The sequence below is a fragment of the Gastrolobium bilobum genome, unplaced genomic scaffold, assembly GCF_033153095.1.
Source record: "Gastrolobium bilobum isolate Gb01-03AN ecotype WA unplaced genomic scaffold, APGP_CSIRO_Gbil_v1 utg26470, whole genome shotgun sequence".
Taxonomy (NCBI): Eukaryota; Viridiplantae; Streptophyta; class Magnoliopsida; order Fabales; family Fabaceae; genus Gastrolobium; species Gastrolobium bilobum.
In genome coordinates, this window is record NW_026898999.1 from 212,348 (window position 1) to 232,426 (window position 20,079).

Below are 20,079 nucleotides of genomic sequence, written 5' to 3' on the forward strand. Positions count from 1 at the left end.
TCGTTGGCCTCATGCTCTCCTTTGCAATACTCACAGTTAAACGAGTTAACTTGAGCTGTAGAAAGTTGCATCTTTTCCAACTTCGCATTCAAATTGGCTATCTGTTAAGATAGGATCTTTTGTTCTGCTAGTGATGCATCATTGTTTCCCAATCGCAGAATTCCCCTTCTTGGTTGAACTGGTTGAATTGGTTGAACTTCCATTGATGCGTTCTCATCCCTCGCCCTGAAGTCGATCAGCTCTAAAGTTTGAGCTGTTGTCTTCCTTGCTATGGTGCCATCGGCTGCACCATTGACAACCATTCTGGAGTCTGGTGTCATGCCATTATAAAAGACTCTGACCTTCTTCCCGTCTGACAGATCATACGCGGGGCACCTTCTGATCAGTTCTTGGAATCTGGTCCAAGCTGCACATAGAGTTTCTCCTGGTTGTTGAGTGAAGTTGGTGATTTCATTCACCAACTTGTTGTATTTCTCCCTGGAGAAGTGCTCTGCGAAGAATTTGGTTGCCAGCTCATCCCATGTTCTAATGCTGTTGGGGACTTGTCTATCCAACCATCTGAGATCTTTCCCTGTTACAGCAAAAGGGAACAGTCGGAGTCTAACTGCATCATCTGACACCCTGTTATGCTTGGTAGTGTCACAGATTCTCAGAAATCTGTCTATGAAATCATGGGGGTCTTCATAATCTTCTCCGCCAAATGGGTTTTTCTCCACTAGGGTTATCAGTGCTGGCTGGATATCAAAATTATTGGCGTTGATTGGTGGTCAGATGATGCTGAAATTTGGCCTTGTGAACTGTGGAGCCACGATTGACTCCATCTATTCCTCCTCCGGTGGTGGTAGATTATTATCTGCCATCTCGATTTCGGCTTTTGGCTCTGAACTCGAGGATTCCTCTTTCTTCCTTAGCTTGGTTAGCTTCCGGTTCTTCTTTGCAATCTTCTCGATTTCTGGATCAAACTGTAAAGGTTCTTTGTTAGCTTTACCCGCATAAAAGAGAGAAATCAATTAGTAACAAAAAAAAATTCCAATCTCAAAGATCGAAAGTTAAGACTAATATCGGCGTAATTAATCCTCGGCAACGGCGCCAAAAACTTGTTGCGAAATCGGCAAGTATACCGTTCGTTTCAAGTAATAAAGTGATAAGTAGAGTATCGTTTTCACGAGGATTAATGCACCAAGTACTAGTTTAACTATTACTGGCTTAAACAAATTAAAGAAAAAGTATTCATGAAAATAATAAAGAAAAAGAAGAAGAAGAAGAAGAATCAATGGTCTTCGTTCTTCAACTCCGTCGGAATCCTGATCTCCAGCGTGAGCCTCCAAGAATTCTCTCCAGCCAAAGATTTTTTGTCTTTGAGGTCTGAGTCTCTATTTATAGAGTTTATGCCTTGCTTAGAAATCTTGATCGAATCTTCATTGTGTATCTTGGTCTAATCTTCCTTTAATTCAGTCTGAGATAGAATAAAGATTTTCTCGTACCTCCTGCGTTACTAGCGCCAGTTTGGCACTAATAGCGTGGGAGTTTTATTCAGCATACTGCAGGTTGGTGCTACTAGCGTGGTTCCCACGCTGATAGCATAGTTGGTAAAATTGGCTGGCGCTACTAGCGCCAGTGCCACGCTAGTAGCGTGGCAGTCTCTGTATTGAAAAGTTCTTCTAGCGCTACTAGCACTACACCCGCGCTACTAGCGTGGGGCTTCAGACTTGTGCTTCCAATTTGGACTTCTTTCTGATCCGTTTTCCTACAAAATTAGTAGAAAATCAATGACAAGATATCTGATTAAGATTTATCAATTTAATAACAATTTTAACCCTTTTATCCAGAATTGATCAAGATTCTTTCTCTTTTTTGGCTTAAAATCATATATATGCGGGAGGCATATCAAACACCTACACAAAGGTGCCATGCCACCAACAAAATCATGTGAATATCAACTTACATTCACAAGTAATACAAGGTAATTCAACACATTTCAACAAGTGGAGGACTTACCTAACCAAGAATTACTCTAGGTTCAAGTCCACTTCCATTGCATCATCCGAAGCTTGATTTGTCAGTGGTGGCTTACTTGTCTTAATCCTAGAAACACCATGAACATGACCATTACAAACCAAACAAGCTACATTTTTAGTAACTTAGGAATTTTCAACACTTTATCAAGTCATTTTCTAACAATTTTAGGAAGGTTGCTTAAACAGTTTTCTAAGAACATTTCTATCGATTAAACATCATCCTTAGTATACTTCACAACATACACTAAGCCTCATTCATGCCACAACTTGTCCAATCTACCAACATAACAACAAAACCCTAACTTTGCATTTCAACTCAAAACACAAAGAGGTTAAGGATTCTTGCCACTAATCAACCCACAATGCCTCAAGGATCACTCCGTCCAATGGCTCACTCAGATGTAAAATAATAATAATGCACTATACATATATCATACAATCTCCAGCCCAATGGCCTACGACATACGACAAATGGCAAACGAGCTCTCATCCAAGAATGTGTTCCCAAAATATCATTCAGAGCGCCCCCAACTATAACTCCCGAGACATTTATAGAGTGCTCCTCAACAGATAACAACTCTTCAGCCCCCAGGCCAACTGGAACTCCCTACGGATGCCTATCTAGTGGAAGTCTCCTACGGCATACAACAACTATCTACTTGCCAAAGATACGGTGCAACTCTATGTACCCAAACAACAACACGTGCATGATCACGTTATACTTACACTATTGCATCAAACAACTCCCACCACTACCCCAATGGGCATGGTGGAGCACATATGGGGATTAACCTCAATATCAAAAGATTACTTTTTTGAAGCTCCTGAGCTAGGTAGCTTCAAAACACAAGTTACCCCGTAACTTTCTTCAATCAAGAAATGCTTACACAAAAAGTCATTTCCACAACATTTAGTACCAAAATGACAACCCAATTAGTCATTCAATCAATCATGCATCAAGTGACTCAATCACTTACCAATATCCTTTTGGTCAAGGACCAAAGGTAATCCACAAGCTCCAACCTTCAATCTTTAAGAATCATGTTTGTGGGAGGCAACCTACAATGATCTATAGGATCATCAATGCACTTGTCACACAAGTCATATTTCAAGACAGTTCACTTCACCCCATAAACATACAATTCGGCCATCATGGCCTTTTTACATAATTAATGTTGTTAATTTCATTTCATTATTCCTATGGATTCCATAGCCAACCACAACTCTATAACCATCCAAGAATTTCATCAAACCATAATTTAGTACAACTTTTCATTAAAATCCTCGTTATGGCCGAATTGTAGGCAACTATAGCACCTCATATTTATAAATCATGTATTAAAATATTAAATGAGAATTAAAGGAAATGATTAGTGAAAATCCTGAAAATTAGGTCAAAATACAAAGGAAGGGTAAAACGGTAATTAGCCAACACACAACCCTAGAAAGATAAAAATTGAGTATAAGGTCTAAATTGATGAAAATAACCCTCGAAATGGATTCATAACAAAAAATTGAGTGGTTAGGCAAGTTTCAGAAAATTCAGTGAATAGTATTTTTATCGGGTGAAAATACCGCGGTACGATTGCACCGTAAAATTTGCCGATTGAGTTTTGAGCTCTAGGTTTTGAATACAAGTTATAAATGGTTTATAGGACTAGGAAATATGATTTCTGATGAAATTTGACGGAAATTAGTAAGTTTGGGGAAGCATGCCTACGGCGCGCGTAACAGCTTAAAACAGCATTTTCTCCGAACAACCAGAAAACTCTGGATTCATCTGATCAAGGGTAATTAAAGGACAATGGTTAATGTTAAAAATTAGAGTTTCTAAATAGGTTATGAATTTATGGACGTTTAGTGGAATCAGAGAGAAATTCGAGTTAGTTTGAAATCACGTGAGGTGGCGGTGGGGCCCACCTCACTTAAAACCATTTAAGACACATAAGCATGACACTATTCATTATCTTCTCTCCTCCCTCTCCTTGTGAAACCGCGACAGCCCCCCCCCCCCCCCTGTCCATTTGAGTTTTTGATTTCTTCCCTCCATAACTTAGTCATTTAAGCACCAAATCAAGTGATCTTTAACTTGAAATTTGTTGGAAACAACCTTCCAAACCTATTGGTAGTAGTATTAAGCCATGAAACTCACTATATCTTGAGAAAATCCTCCCCAAAATCTGTGGCCCTTTTGTGTAGATTGGTGTTCATGGAGTTGTTTGGAGCTCCAATGGTTTAGTATGTCTTGGAGGAGCCTTAGGCCAAGCTATTGAGTAAGTATTCCTCACATTTTGATGGTGTGAATTGTTGATTGGTTTCATGAACCCTAAGGGGGCTTTTGATGATTTGTGTTGTTAGAGAGCTCAAATGAAAAATGTGTATTAGATGATTATGTCTTAGAATGATGTGTTTGAGCTATAAATGCAATAAAATTTATTGGTGAAAATATGATCATAACTTAGGAAAATTTGGATGATGCCATGACTTTGTGTTGAAGATTGTTGTTAGGACTGTGTAATTGGATTCTTGTATGGTTGTATGATGTTATAATGGGATTGTATGAGGTGTGGAATAGTTGAATTGGATTGAAAAATCCTTGGTGGTTGTCTATAGTGAATTCGGCCTTGTTAAGAAAATAAGGGAATTGATGTTGCAAAAATTGTTTGGATGATGTGTTGTGTATTATATGGTAATTAGATGAGTTGTGTGATGGTTGGAAGCTTTGAAAATCAATGGAAAAATAATGGAGTGTATTGGATTGTGTATTGTCCCTAGAAGGAAATAATTGGGCAAAATGATGTTAGGATGATGTAAAATGAAAAGTGACACCTAAAATGATATATTGGTAACCTAAGAGTGCCTAAGAAAAATGAAAAGAAAATTTAGAAAAATAATTTGTAAATTTACACTACAATTCCGAACCTACCTAGGTGTAGGGGAGAAATTTGACATTTTTGGATTTTGATAGATTTGTCGTGTGTTGATGATCTATATATGGTCATTGTAGGTTGTCGTACGTGGATTTGAACCCCGAACCGTGAGCCCAGTGGGTTGCCCTTGGTCTCGGACCAAGTGGGATTGTGATGTGTATTATGGAACCATGCTTGTTGAGTTAATAACTTGCATGTGTTTGTATGAATGGTAATTAATTGGAAATGTCCTATGTGTAGGCATTTCTGTTGTGTAACGAGCTCGGAATATATATTGCATTGGAGCTACGTGGAGAGGATTATACAGGTAGCCTCTTGGTACTGGGGCTTGATCCCCTTATGTGTTCCACCATGCCTATTGAGGGTGATGTAAGAAGTGTATGTAAGTAATATAGGATAACATGTTCATGCATATAGTATGTGTGTTGGTACATAGGATGTACCGTGTCTCTGGCCAGTAGACGTGTTTCCTTCGGGTGTTACGGACTTCCACTAGATAGGTCTCCGAAAGGGAGTTCCAGTTGACCTGGGGTCGTGGTGTGTGATCCGCATAGGAGCACACTAGGAAGTCTCAGGTGGTATTGGATGGAGGGTGCCTTGTTTTGATGTTTTGGGAACACGCCTTGGTTGAGACCCATAGGCTTATATGCTAAGGCCAATAGGCTGGACGTTGCGTGGTTTTGACATTGACCATTCCAGCTTCGTCGTATTTTGTATCCCTATGCTCCCCTATTTCACTAAATCCCTTTCTTTATCTCGTTTTACAGATGTTATGTTGTGTTATTTATATGCATCGAAGTGAGCCATTGGGCGGAGTATTCTCCAGAACCTCTGGGTTACTGAGATATATTCGTATATCTCACCCCGTCTTGGGGACTTTATTTCAGGAGGTAGCAGTGGTGCAGGAGCGGTGGGCAAGAAGCCCATGTGATGACTGAGACATAGGATTAGTTATTTTGCATTTTGGTAGCCATTGGGCCTAGGCTAGACTTAGGGTATGAACATTGCATATGGATGTAGGAGGAGATTTATTGTCATATTTGTTCATGCCATTTTTGCCTAAGTCTAGTTACATTTGAATTATGTCATTTTGAGGTTTCTTTATCATATTTACTTTGGAGTATTTACTATGTATTATTTGAAGGTTAAGTTTGTAATTGTAATACGTCATTAGAAGCCTTGTAATTTGTATATGAGTTGATGTAACCATAAAGCATATGCAATATGATGAAAGGGCCATAGGCCTATTTTAGGATTATGATTATGTGTATGTTTAAAAAAAGCATGTAAATGAACCTTGATGATTGAAATATGTTAAGTGTTAACAAAGTAAGTGATGTGATATGAATTGAGTAATTTAATATAAACTGTGATGGGTTGTAAGAGCCCCAAGGCATTGATGGTCCTTGTGTGTGCCACCCAATGATTATTGGGTACATTTTGAGGTCATAGATCACTTGTGCAAACTTGGAGATTATTGAAAAAACAAAGGAAACTCTGACGAATTTTCTAGAAATTGACATAATTTAGGAAAACTTAGGAGAGTATATCTCCCTCCAAAGAGGTTCGATAGGGACGTGTCATATGCCATTTTGAAGCTTGAGATGTCCCCTATCTCGTGTTACAATTTGAGGAAATTATAGGTTGGGAGTCGGCCTATAGGAGGCAGAGAACACATACTGTTCAGTGGGCTACTGCACATTGGGCAGTTCTGGACCAAAATTCGGAAATTTATTCCCGCTTCGTTTCTTGGTCAAATTAGGTGTATGATATATCAAATTGAATTTTGAGGTGTCTAGTTTGTTGTATAAAAATGTGAGAGAAATTGGTTGAGTATATTTTCCAGAAACATTGATTGAGTGAAGAATGTTTGGAGCTGTTTTGGAGTTGGCTTGCAGATTTGTTTGTCCAACTTCAAACGGCGATATCCGGAACAAACGAGAACTTTATGACTCGTTTGATAGCTTCCTAGAAATGTAATTGAGTCTATAATAACATACTAAAAGATGGGAGACTTATTATATGCGGTTTGTCCACAGAAAATTAAAGACTGAACCATACTCGGATAGGTAGAAAACGAAAAAGTGAGATTTTAGCTAAGTGGGTTTATAGTAACCCCTTAGTGACTTGAGAGATGTAAAATAAGTTATAAAAGTAGTTTAAATAATTATTCCGCAAAGAGTTTACAGTTACGGTCACAGATTTTATTTATTACGTTTTTTATTGTTTTAAACGCTCGCGTAATAAACGGAAAAAGTTTACTCGCATTTTTATAAATAAATTGTTGTGATTGTAACTGCGCTTAATATCATAATTAATGTTAACAATCCGGTGTATAACGGGATGTTACAGCAACCATGTAGCTAGGGATTTTTCTTGTTTTCTCAAGGTTCAAGGTTCATTTCTAGGCCTACACTAATTCATCCAATTGCTCAACAACTCCATTCATCCAACCAATCATACAATTCCACTATTTTGCACTAATTTCCCTAACTTGGCTGAATTGATACACAAAGGAAACCAAAGGATTTTTCTCTCAATTCATATGCATCAATCACTCATACATACAACCTATTTAAACTTGATTCAAATCTACACAAATTCAACTACACAATTTTTTGCATCATTTTTCCTTAATTCCTCTATATAGCCGAATTATACCACAAGGTAAATCAAAGGATTTCTAATTCATTTTCACACATCCAATGCACCACACATCATGTAATTAACTACTACAACTAATCCACAGTTCAATTTCACAAACATACAGCAATCCAATTTCACAAAGTCATTCTCATCTAATCCAAAAATCCACTAAGTTATCAACTTTTTCTCAATAATTTTTATGAGCTCAACCACTCTAATTCATCATTCTAAGACACATTTTTCTAATGCACAAAATCCATTTAAGGTCCCCAACTACATCAATCAAGATACACATAGGATTAGGTCTTGAAAATTGATCTCACAAATTAATCAACAATAGGTGGTGAAACTTACCAAGAATCAAGGTCCAAGACCCCTAAGAACAATACCTAAGTAATGGCTTAACCAACAAGCTCCAATGGTGGCAATGTCATCAAATTTTCGTGGGAATGGGTAGAGAATATCTCAAAACCTAGAGGTTTTCAAGAGCAATAGAGGTGGGGGTTGAATTGATTGGACAATTTCCTTGAAATTTCATGTAGAACACAAGGTATTTTGATGGAAGATTGGAAGAGAAAATCTCCACCCCCTTTGACAAGGTGAATCGCGATTTTGAAGACAAAGAATGAGGGAGAAGATGATGAATAATGGCTGATGGGGTTTGTGTCTTAAGTCACTTAAGTGGGTGGGTCCCACTTGACACATCATTCAATTCGAATTATTTCAAATCTCTCACTTAAACCACTAATCTCCAATTAATTCACAAATTATCCATAAAATCCAAAATTTAATATTCACCAAAGTCCTTTAATTACACTTGATTAGATGAATCCGGAGTTTTCCAGTCATTCGGTAAAATCTATGTTTTAACCTGATATGTGCATTGTTGGCACATTTCTCCAAAAACCCTAAATTTCATCGATAATCATATTTCTTGGTCCTATATACCTTTTCCGACTTATATCCAAATCTAGAGCACAAATTTCACTCAGCACATTTTTGTGTGCAACTATACTGCTGTATTTTCATCCGATAAAAACACTATTTTTCAAATTTTCATAAGCTTGCCTAATCACTCAATTTTTCGTTTTGAATCCTTTTTCAGGGTTAGTTTTCCCATTTGATACCTACTATTAACATTTTACTGTTTAGGGTTACGTATATGTTAATTTACCGCTTTATCCTTTTTACGTATTTTGACTCAAAACTAAGGATTTTCATTAATCTTACCCTTTAATCCTCATTTTAACCATAATTATATGTTTTAAATCTATAAGGTGTTATAGTTTTCCAACAAACTAGATCCACCGACTCACCGTTGTGCTTCACCTAAAGCCCCGACATATGGTTCTGCAACAACACAGTTATGAAATACCCATGGTTAAAACCATATATAGCAAAAAGAAAAGAAAAAAAATTAAATAAAATGGCTGATTTTCACGAACAGGTAGAGAGAAAAGAAGGTAGAAGACAACTGGCAACAGATAAGATTAGGAAGTGTCTCATGTGAGAACTTTATTCTAGGGTTTGTTTTAACCCTTCCCTTTTACGATTGGCTATATAGCCTAGCCCAATTGCACTTTATTTTTATAGATCATATGCATAAATTTCTTTTCTTTATTTTGTTTAAGTTTTTATCTATTTTTATATTAAAAAATTTATTCAATAATTTTTTAAAATATAATTGTTACATGCATAAATATATTAATGTTTTACTTTTAATATGTGTGTGATGTTAATGCATATTTATTAAATATCTCCATCTAGACATAATTATGGATTTTGTAAACAATATAAAAATTATTATGAAGGAATTGAGTATAAAAAATACATTTATATACATCTACCCGGGTCATGCAATTCAAGCAGTGATCCACTAGTTGAACTAGTGACACACTGATTCGGTACCCCGATCGAGTCGAGTCGATGACCGGTTCGAGTTTAATAACATTTTTTTAAGGTAAAGTAATCTTATAGTTTCCCCGGTACGTACAAAAGTGATGCTATATAGTTTATGGGAAAAAGAAGTGTAATTTTATCCTTTTAGTAATTTTACACTATGTCTTATCGGTAAAACATAATTAAAACATAATCATGTCTTACTGGTAAGACATAGTATAAAGCTACTAAAGGATAAAGTTATGTTTTATGTAACAAAAAAGGGGATAAAATTATGTCCTTTAAAAAGATAAATATTAAGCCCATAGTTTATTATTTTTTATAAATTTTTTAATATTTTAAGGATATGTTAACTTGTAAGTAACTCTTGATTGAGAGCGTACTTAGGGCATGTTTGGTGCAATGTATAAGACTTGATAGTATAAGCTTATACTATACATTACGATATTTTTAGTTGTTTGGTGTGACCATAGTATAGTATAAGCTTATACGTTAGGGTCCCTTAATACATCAATATGATGTATAACTTAATCAGGTCTATGGGGGTGGGATTATACCTGATAAGAAAGCAATGTATTAGGTTTATTCCTCCCCATTTTTTACCTCCATTTTTAACCTTTCTACCCTTTTCATCTTCTTCCCCCTTTCTTCACCACCGTATCTCCTTTCTTCACCACTGTATCCCCTTTCTTCTTCCTATTTTCTTCTTCTTCCTATTTTCTTCTTCTTCTCCCTTTTACAATACATTTTCTCTCTCTTAGAAAATTGCGAAACCTCTATTTGCTCGAACCAAGAAGAACCATTTGCATTTTGTGGAACTTTCACATCGTTCAGGTTAGTTTGTCGCTCTATGATAATTATTTATCTATTTGTTTGTGTTGCACTGTAATTTTTGTTTCCTATTTGGTTACTGAGAAAACATGACGAAAATCAAAAACCGAAACGACAAATAAAAACGACCTCGTGTTTGGCCATGTTATAGCAAAGGGGAAAAAATAGATGGAAACTTGAAACATGAGCATCTGATTACATAACTAGCAAAGGGAACTAAAGTAAGGGAAAATTTTACTCATAACAGAGGGTAACCAAATTCTGAGAAGAAAGTCGTATTAAATTTATGTAAAATTACTAATGTTTACACATATAGTGAATATATAAAGTAACTACCTTTTCTGAGCCAACCACATCAGTAATAGTCTACTGTGAAAACCTTGCTCTTCAAATGAAGATGTCAACTTTTGACACGAAGATAGGTCGCAGATTGAAACAGCAATCTTCTAGTAAAAAGAATCACATTGACAAGGTCATAAGCCTTTTTCTGGTGACCCAACCTCTACTCATCATTTTTCTTATGACTACTTTGCTCTGAATCTGCAATGCTTCATCGATCACATATAATTCCATTCAAGGTTAATTTCTCCGCAATGATTGAAATACCCATATCATTAACATAATCCAGCGCATAACCATGTCTAAACATACATGACACTTATGTTTTCTTCTTCTTCCGCTTCACTTCTCCAATATCTGACCTTTCTTGTAAACATTTTGATTGTTGAGCACGTATCTCTAGGAGTTTTGCTCTTGCATCACGAAAAAGTGCATCTGATCTTGAAGCCATCATTTGCTGAAAAGATCAATTCAAAACTGAATCAACATTTCTATCAAGGGTAAAAGAGATAGGCAGATTTTTTTTATACAAACCTGAATATGATCCATGGCTGCAAGATTAAAACCAAAGATATTCTTTTTTTGCTCTAGTGTTCAGCTTTATTTTCTTTTTTCTTGATTTTTATTGAGGTTCATGATAGGATTGAGCTCATGTTTGACCATGTTATGAGCAAAGGGGCAACAACATATGTTACCCTGATCTTGCTTCTGAAATTCTGCTTGTGTGGTGGCAATGAACTTCTCTACTTTCACCAAACATATTATTAATTTAGAAAGAAATATGATACTAATATATCATTGAGGGTGTTCTAATCGCAATTATGGGAGAACAAGGGCTCCAAAAGGTATGGCATCTGAAAGTACTCAACAAGCCAACAAAGTTAAAGCAAAACGTAGGGCTTGGAGTGACGAAGAGTTTAGTACACTATTAGATTTATTAGAAGAGGCAGTTGCCTTGAACAAAAGGGCTGATGCTGGGCAATTCAAAAATGGTACTTTTAAATGGTTAGAACAAAATTTGGAGGCCAAGTTTCCAGAAGCAAGCAAAAGGTGAAGCCACACATTGAGTCAATCATGAGGAGGCTTAAAATGGAGTATGGTAACATATATGACATGTTGAACACAAGTGGTTTTGGATGGGATGATGTTAACAAGAAGATTCTAGTAGATAGTGATGATGTGTGGAATGCTTACATCCAAGCTAAGGTTCTTTAATTTTTTTAATCACTTATAGAACATGCTTTTTTTGTTTTTTATCTACTTTAATTAACTATAATGTGCCTATTATATTTGTTTTACATGTAAAGAGAGATGCAACCTTGAAGAACTATAGGACCAAAGTGTTTCCACACTTTAATCGATTGATGATAATCTTTGGAAAGGATCGTGCTACTGGGAAAAATGTTGAAGCTCCTAATTATGTACTTGAGGACTTGGACGAAGAAGAACAAACTCATGGAAACAATGGTACTACGGTTCTTCTAGAGGGAGCTAATGTATTTAGTGATGATGACATCCAAGATGTCACTCAATCAATGTCTGTGAATCAAAACAAGAACAAGGCAAAAGATACTAACTCTGAAGGTCGACGAGTAAGAAAGAGATCAAGAGGAGAGGATGCACTAGCTACTATGATGGGTGAAGGTGTGAAGGAGCTTGTAGAAGTTGTTGGAAAATCTGCTGATAGGATGGGTGCTATGGCTAAAAGTGTTAAGGTAATGGTTGAAGGTGTGAAGGTTGTGAAAGACTTTTATGATGATTCAAGGGGTATTGCGGATGAATTGATGAAATTGGAAGACCTCGCACCAAGAGAACGCAATAAGGCTGGTATTTTACTTATGTCGAATCTTCCTCTAGTGCATTTGTTTTTGGGATTTAAAGGCGAACATAGAGTGCAGTTTGTGAAAGATTTGCTTGATCATAACTCTTGAAATTATTTGATGGAGTTGTAAAAAGCTCATAGACCTAGTTTTTGCTCATTTCATTTTGATCATATTATGTCATGTATCTAAGAAAAATACTTGTATTTTGAATTGGGACCAGTTTGAACACATAATTGTGATTCTTGATCATTATGCTATTTATTCGATCATAGTATACGATACTTGAGTAAATTGTCTTGAATTAAATTTCTGTAATTAGAATCACCTTTTGTGAGTTACTACTTTTGAGTTTAATTTTTTTATTGTACTTGATAGCACTAAATGTGGAATGGTACTTGAAAGAATGGAAAGGTATTATCATAAATCAATCATATATTCTAAATGCTGAAACTTTCAGTTTTCATTCGCATTCAATTGAGAATATCTTCATCTATATAAACTCGCACCAATATCAACATATAAACAAAAAAGAGGAAAACAACAAAATTTTAAGATAATAAAAAGGTCAATGAGAAATAGTGTTTTACCTCATTTAAGTTAAAATATATAGTATTCATGAATTTATTTAAAAAAAATATTGAAGATTTTTTCTACCAAAAAATTATTTTATTTTTTGGACATACTATCAGTAGATTTTTATAAAAATTAATATCATATGACATATTTGGAAGAATCATATTAATTCTTTATTAAAGGGTATTTTTGTCAAAAAAAAATATTTTTATCCTATCTAGTATTATACAGTGCATTACCAAACACTAGATAGTATTATCTTATACTATACATCATCTTATACAATGTCATGTCAAACGCTGGATAGTATTAAAATTTAATCAGGGCTTATACAATCAGGTCTTATACTATTATGTCTTATACTATGCAGTGCACCAAACATACCCTTAGTTTCATGGGAGATATTAGAAAGGCATTTTATTTTTTCGTTGGTTGGAACTTGGAAGGCCATAGCCAAAAAAAAAAAAAAAATTGCAGCAAATTCAGTGGAAAAATTTAATATAGTCCCGGACTTTGTGGTTCCTCTAATAAGAGTATGACACTTGTATTACATTTTTCTTTTTCTTTTTTTTTTCTCTTCTCTCTTCCCAACTTTTTCTTTCTTTCTTTCTCTTTTTTCTATCCCACCAAATCAAAAGTGCTCTGCGAGCACTAAATTTCTACTCAAATTCAGCAATCTAATACGAAGGGTTCTTAAATCACTTGGCTTATTGACTGCCACATGAAGTGATGCTTTTTCGGTTATATAATATGGGAATAATATTTTTATGAGATAATTTTATTTTCTACACATATAAAAGTACATGAGATTTTTTTTCTACATATTATACTTAACAGAAACAGCGGAAGACTTAAACTTACGAAAATATGAGCTAACTTTTTCTTTTTCCCTTTTAATTCTCCTTAGGCGTAAACGAAAATCGGACAGAGTAACCTCTGTAAATCGGACAACTGGGGATCTTTCAATCCCACTCTCAAGAGTTCCTGATAGACAGTTTAAACAATATATATATCCAGAAGTACCAGTCATGCAAATATACTCAGATACCCATCCATGGGCGCATGCAGAACTTGGCTCCGTGCCACTAATCTAATAGCATGCAATCCAATACATAACATAACTGAATACTACATAGTCATATCAACATGCCTGAATACATAAATGTACATGCATCGAATATGAACACTATACAACAATACATCTTTTCCAAAAATACGTCTAAAATAAATAGTAGCCTCCAGCCACCCAGAACTCCACATCCTCATACTAGTACCTCTAGCCACGGTTTGTGTCCTTGTCCCATAAGGCTCTTCAATTAACTGTGTTCCTGAAATCATATCCCCAAACGGGGTTAGAGACGAATCTCTAGTAAACTCCAGGTTTATGGAAAACTCTCCATACCCTGGGCTCACTTCCTGCATGACAGTCAGATACATAATATACAAAACATCATATAAGCAATTATCATAACTGTACAAAGCATATATACATATCTTATCAAAGACATATGCAGTCATTCCCAAGGGATGACCCCAAGCAAAAATCAACGTACGTAACAAATATCATTTACAAAAATCATCACAATACTCTCATCAGAACAAAACATGTTATATCAGAGACGTACGCAATCGTTCTCAAGGGATGACCCCAAGCAGAAATCAACGTACGTAACAAAAATCATTTACAAAATCATCATACATATCACATAAAACATGTCATATAAACAATTATCATAACTAAACAAAACATATACACATATCTTATCAGAGACGTACGCAGTTATTCCCAAGGGAGGACCCCAAGTGGAAATCAACGCACGTGTTCCCAAGGGAGGACCCCAAGCGAAACCAGAACATATCAAAGGCGTACGCAGTCATTCCCAAGGGAGGACCCCAAGCAGAAATCAACGCACGAGTTCCCAAGGGAGGACCCCAAGCGGAACCAGAACATATCAGAGGCGTACGCAGTCATTCCTAAGGGAGGGCCCCAAGCGAAAATCAACGCACGTATTCCCAAGGGAGGACCCCAAGCGGAACCAGAACATATCAGAGGCGTACGCAGTCATTCCCAAGGGAGGGCCCCAAGCGAAAATCAACGCACGTGTTCCCAAGGGAGGACCCCAAGCGGAACCAGAACATATTAGAGGCGTACACCGTCAATCTCAGGGGAATCCAAGAAGACATCAGTGTACCATACAAGTCAATTCCAGCCAAAGATCAATACAAAAATCATATCAGAACAAGTCATATAACAAATGTGTACACAGTCAATCCCAGGGGAGGACCCCAAGTGGGAATCAGTGTACGTGTTCCCAAGGGTGGACCCCATGCGGAACTCAACAAAACATATCATATTAACACATATCAAAGTAAACACATCAAAACAAAATATATCATATTATCATATAGCTCTATATGAATGCATCTATATCATATATCTCATACATATCATACAACCCGACCACAGTCCGTACACTATGGCGGAACACAAAGTAGGAGCGAACTCCATAAACATAGAGCTTACCTCTTGGAGCTTTACCAATCTGCTCACTTGTAACACAAGTTACCTATTTAGCTCCAAACGCAATTCAAACCCTCTCAGTCGCTAAGCACACCTAGAGAAAGAATTCAAAACAAAATCAATAAAATGCTACAATGCCATAAAATTTACACAAGGCATACATCTTACTGCTTACTTTCATTTTTTAACACTTATGCCAAATCTATGCCAATACACAAGTCATATACTAATTCCTTTCAAACTTACATATAGAACCCCAAAGCTAGTTAGCATAAAACCACTAACTCTTAGTGGGCATTTCTCACTTTACATGTACTTATCATGTCCTTAACATAACTTACAAATCATAATTCCAAGTCCACTACAATTCCAACCCATTTACTTCTTTAAGGGTTGAAAATGACACATATAGGTGTGTTCATGACTTTTTCTCAAGCTATCTTTTGTTAGCAACCATTCCTTTCATCACTACATGGCTGAATTCTAGGGAGGGAGATGCAAGGAATTTTTTCAACCTTTAAACTCATAATCATGCTTATTTAACACTATAACTTCATTAACAACACTAATTCATCATCAATTTCAAATTCAAAACTAAATTATTTCCCACCAAAATATGCTCACAATTATCAAGACTTAAATCACAAACATAACACCATAGAATTAGAGGTTTCTTACCTATAGTTGCTATTCCAAGCTCCAAAGAACAAAATCTAAGCTTTGCTCACTCAAAAGCCCCACTTTTTCACAAGGATGAATAGTGCCACGAATTGGAGGTGATGAATAACTCTCTCCACAAGCCAAATCAGCCCAACTGGAGTGATGGAATGGATTCACTAGCTTTTTTCCTTAAAGATTCATGTATAGCATCATGGCTTTTGGTGGCAAAATGAGTGAAAATGAGAGGAAAAAGAAAAGAAACCCTAAGCTTCCATGGAGAAGAAAGACACAGGGCACTCACGGGAATGGAAGGAGAAATAAGGGGGTGCTACGGTGTCCAAAAAATTAAATAGGCCAAGTTACTTTAACTGGGTAATAGCTTATCTATCTACACACCTCCATTCATTATCAAACTTTATCCAGTGGACTAGAATATTTTTCTAGTCATATTTCTAACTTTACTTTCACTTTTCGAGTAACTTTGTTTACCCGTATTTTTATCCCTTACTGTCATTTTAACTCCTTTTTCACCAAAGGTGATTTTTTTTCTTTTACTTCTAATTATTCTTCAATATTAAATCCACAATTATTAGTGAGGGTTATTATAATGAGCTTTGCATACTTTTATTTGTATATAAGATAAAATTATTTTCTATAACATAAAAAATATTAATCTTATATAATAATATGTAATTTTTTTTTTTGTTATATGCAACAATATTATCTTATGCATACAAAGAAAATGGATAGGACCCAATAAAAATAAAAAATAAAAAATCTCATCTCACAATAGCAGTGAAAATTGTTGTGCTTTACCCATAACTTTCCACTAGCTGCGAATTACAATGAATTATACTCTTTCATCTCTGTACATTTAATTATTTATTTTGAATATTGGATAATGTATTTAACTATTGACCAATAATTTTTATTTTCATATTTTGTATTTAATCAATAGACTGTACGCAAAAAATATGGGAATCATATCAATACGGAAACAAATTAAACAATAGTACCCCTTTGTAAAAGTATTTTCCTAAACTGTTTGGATAAGCTTACTTCTCAGTTGATAATCCCAATTAATGAGATACTGTTAACACATGTGTAATAGGAGCTCATCTTTGGTACAGCAGTAGTATGTACTACTGCTATTGAAAATTAAACACTTGTTTTTAATATATTTTTTTTTTCCATGTCATCAACCAATGTAGATGTTTAATTTGTATTAAAGGGATGTACAGAAAAATGGGTAAGACAATAATATTGTAGAAATTTCCGTGTAATAGATACAATGTGATACTATAATGTAAGCCGCATGCGTGCTTGTGAATAGTTGGCTCGCCTGTAGAAAGTTAGAAACTATGTTCAAGCAAAACTTTTCTGGTCCTACACACATAGCAATTAATCAATTAGTCACCACCACAATTTCAACGGCTAACCAAAACCCCTAAATGTCATATTCACACTGGCCCTTATAGGCATGATTTTTTTTTTTTTTTTTTTGGATAACATTATAGGCATGATTTTACCTATCATTATCTTCATGTATATAATTGACGTCTTCACCATCATTTTACTCTTATCATTTGTGTATTCCTATATTTATTCATTATGAATGGTTGGATAGAAGATTCTAGAAGTAAGATAAAGTTTTTATTTTTTTAAATTAAAAGAGATTATAAAATAAATTGAAAGGTTTTATAACAATGTATTATTTTATTTCTTTTATTCTAAAATTTTCTTAAACTTAATACTTCAATTAAAAAATTTACCATTTTTTCCTTTTCCTTTCAAAACCATATGTCTCAAACATGCTGATTTTCAAATTTTAATTATATATCAAATTAAGATATAATTATCAAAGTTCAATCAAGATATATGTGGTTTATGAAGGTATTAGCAGAAGTAGCTCCCATTGAAGTGATTGATTCGACTGTTATTCTTTGCATCCCATGGATACTTTATTTTACGAGCAAGACAAAAAAGCCTATGTAATCATAGATTAGCCGTATCATCCAAGAAATAATATTTCAATGGTATAAAAATAAGGTTTTACGATAGTTATGTTATAGAAAAAATGATTGTGTAATGTTATAGAGGTTTGTTTTGCATGCTGTAATTTTTTTTTTATCTTCAAAAAATATGAGCCCCATAAAATATTGTGTATGTAAGAAAGTTTGTTGTGTCATGTTAAATGACAAATTCAAACCCCATAAACATATTGCACACAGCAAAAATCACTTTTCTGAACCTCACATAACTTCAAGGGTGAAAGGATTGGCAAAAATTTATGGTGATCTCGGCCTATTATGCTTCTTCCATTAAGTATATGATAATAATTTTCTTTCGCCTCTCTTCTCTCTTCTCTCTTCTCTCTTCTCAAATTCTTTTCTTTGTCTTTTACCTTCGACTCATTCAATATCTTGTGCGTCGGTGTGTCAAAACAAAGCTCGAAAGGATTGAACCTTCATGATTTAACACAATACAATAGTGCCACGACGTCAGATGTTAAACTTTTTTATATGACAAATGCATTTTTTGAAATGTTTATGGTTTAAGTTTTTAATCAAATTTATTGTCAGAGTAATACATGAAGACGTGCATCAAATTTTTATGCATATTGTCGAGCATAAGGTAGGTATGCGTATGATATCTGTGTCGCAAGAAACGTGCACTTAGTATTGAAGTGATCAAAGGTAAAAGTTAAATTTAAATGTGCACCTGGTACTGACATGTCTAAATGAACATATATAAAATGTACATATTCAGATTGTCTTAAACATATATGGTGATGACGTGATTAAACAGGTAGCCACACGTTGCGTTCCTTGCTACATCACTACAATAATGCATTTGATCACAAAACTAAAATAGTTGAATATTTCATAAAATGCATTGATACGGTAAAAAGACGGAGATGTTAAATGTCATTGTCATGACAAGAGAGTTACATTTGATCAACAGTTTGATTAAGGCCTTTTTACCTTAATAATGTGATAAAGAAATAATTTATTACATTGATTTAAAAGTTAAATACTTTGTCAATAATACGCATATAAAATATAAGCGTTCAAGTATCGCATAAAATAATGTACAATTTATCCAAAAGCGAGTGTGGAACGCATGTAGAGCCGGCAAAACGGGCTCGGCTCGGCGGGCCAATCCGTCAAATGGGACGGGACGGGCTGAGTTTTTCAACTCATTTTAAAAGCGGGGAGGGGCGGGACGAGCTCATTTTTTGGTGGGTTGATGGCGAGCATAGGTGGGCCGAGGCGGGTCAAGATAAAATAGGCTCGGGCTGGCAGGCCAACCCGCCAAACGGGACGGGGCGGGCTGAGTTTTTTAGCCCACTTTCAAAAGCGGGGCGGGGCAGGGCAGGCTGACTCATTTTTTGGCGAGTTAATGACAGGGTGGGGGCGGGGCGGGCCGCCCACTTTGCCACCTCTAGTCGCATGTTGCAAGTTTTGCATGGAAGTATTTGTACTCAAGTCACAAATAGAGAGATGTGCCACTTGCCACTCTATTAATTTGATAAAATATTTAAATTTTAATTAAATCAATGAGATAAAATATTTTCCTTTTAACACTAAATGAGTCAAAAGTCTTTTGATTACAATTTTTCGATAAGCAAATATGTACTTGGCGTTTGGTACAAGGATTTTGGCCAGATTTTTGAGAAACTAAAATTTTTTAAATTTTAAATTTCCGGATATTATCGTAAACTGAATATAAAAATCATATTTTTGAAAATCGAGATTCCCGGACAAAAAAAAAGTTTCCTCTACCAAACGTCCAGTAAGAGATTTTGAATTCTGACAATGAAAGCAGGAATTTACTAT

The 20,079-nt window shown here is 35.3% G+C and overlaps 1 long non-coding RNA gene across 1 annotated transcript; it reads right to left on the reverse strand.

Moving 5' to 3' along the window:
- Positions 1–14,183: 14,183 nt before the first annotated feature.
- Positions 14,184–16,538, reverse strand: LOC133286152 (uncharacterized). The gene is made up of 3 exons (XR_009748091.1): positions 16,259–16,538; positions 15,584–15,674; positions 14,184–14,387 (listed from the first exon to the last, which is right to left on the reverse strand). It is a non-coding gene; the product is annotated as an uncharacterized LOC133286152 (long non-coding RNA).
- Between the last annotated feature and the right edge of the window lie 3,541 nt (positions 16,539–20,079).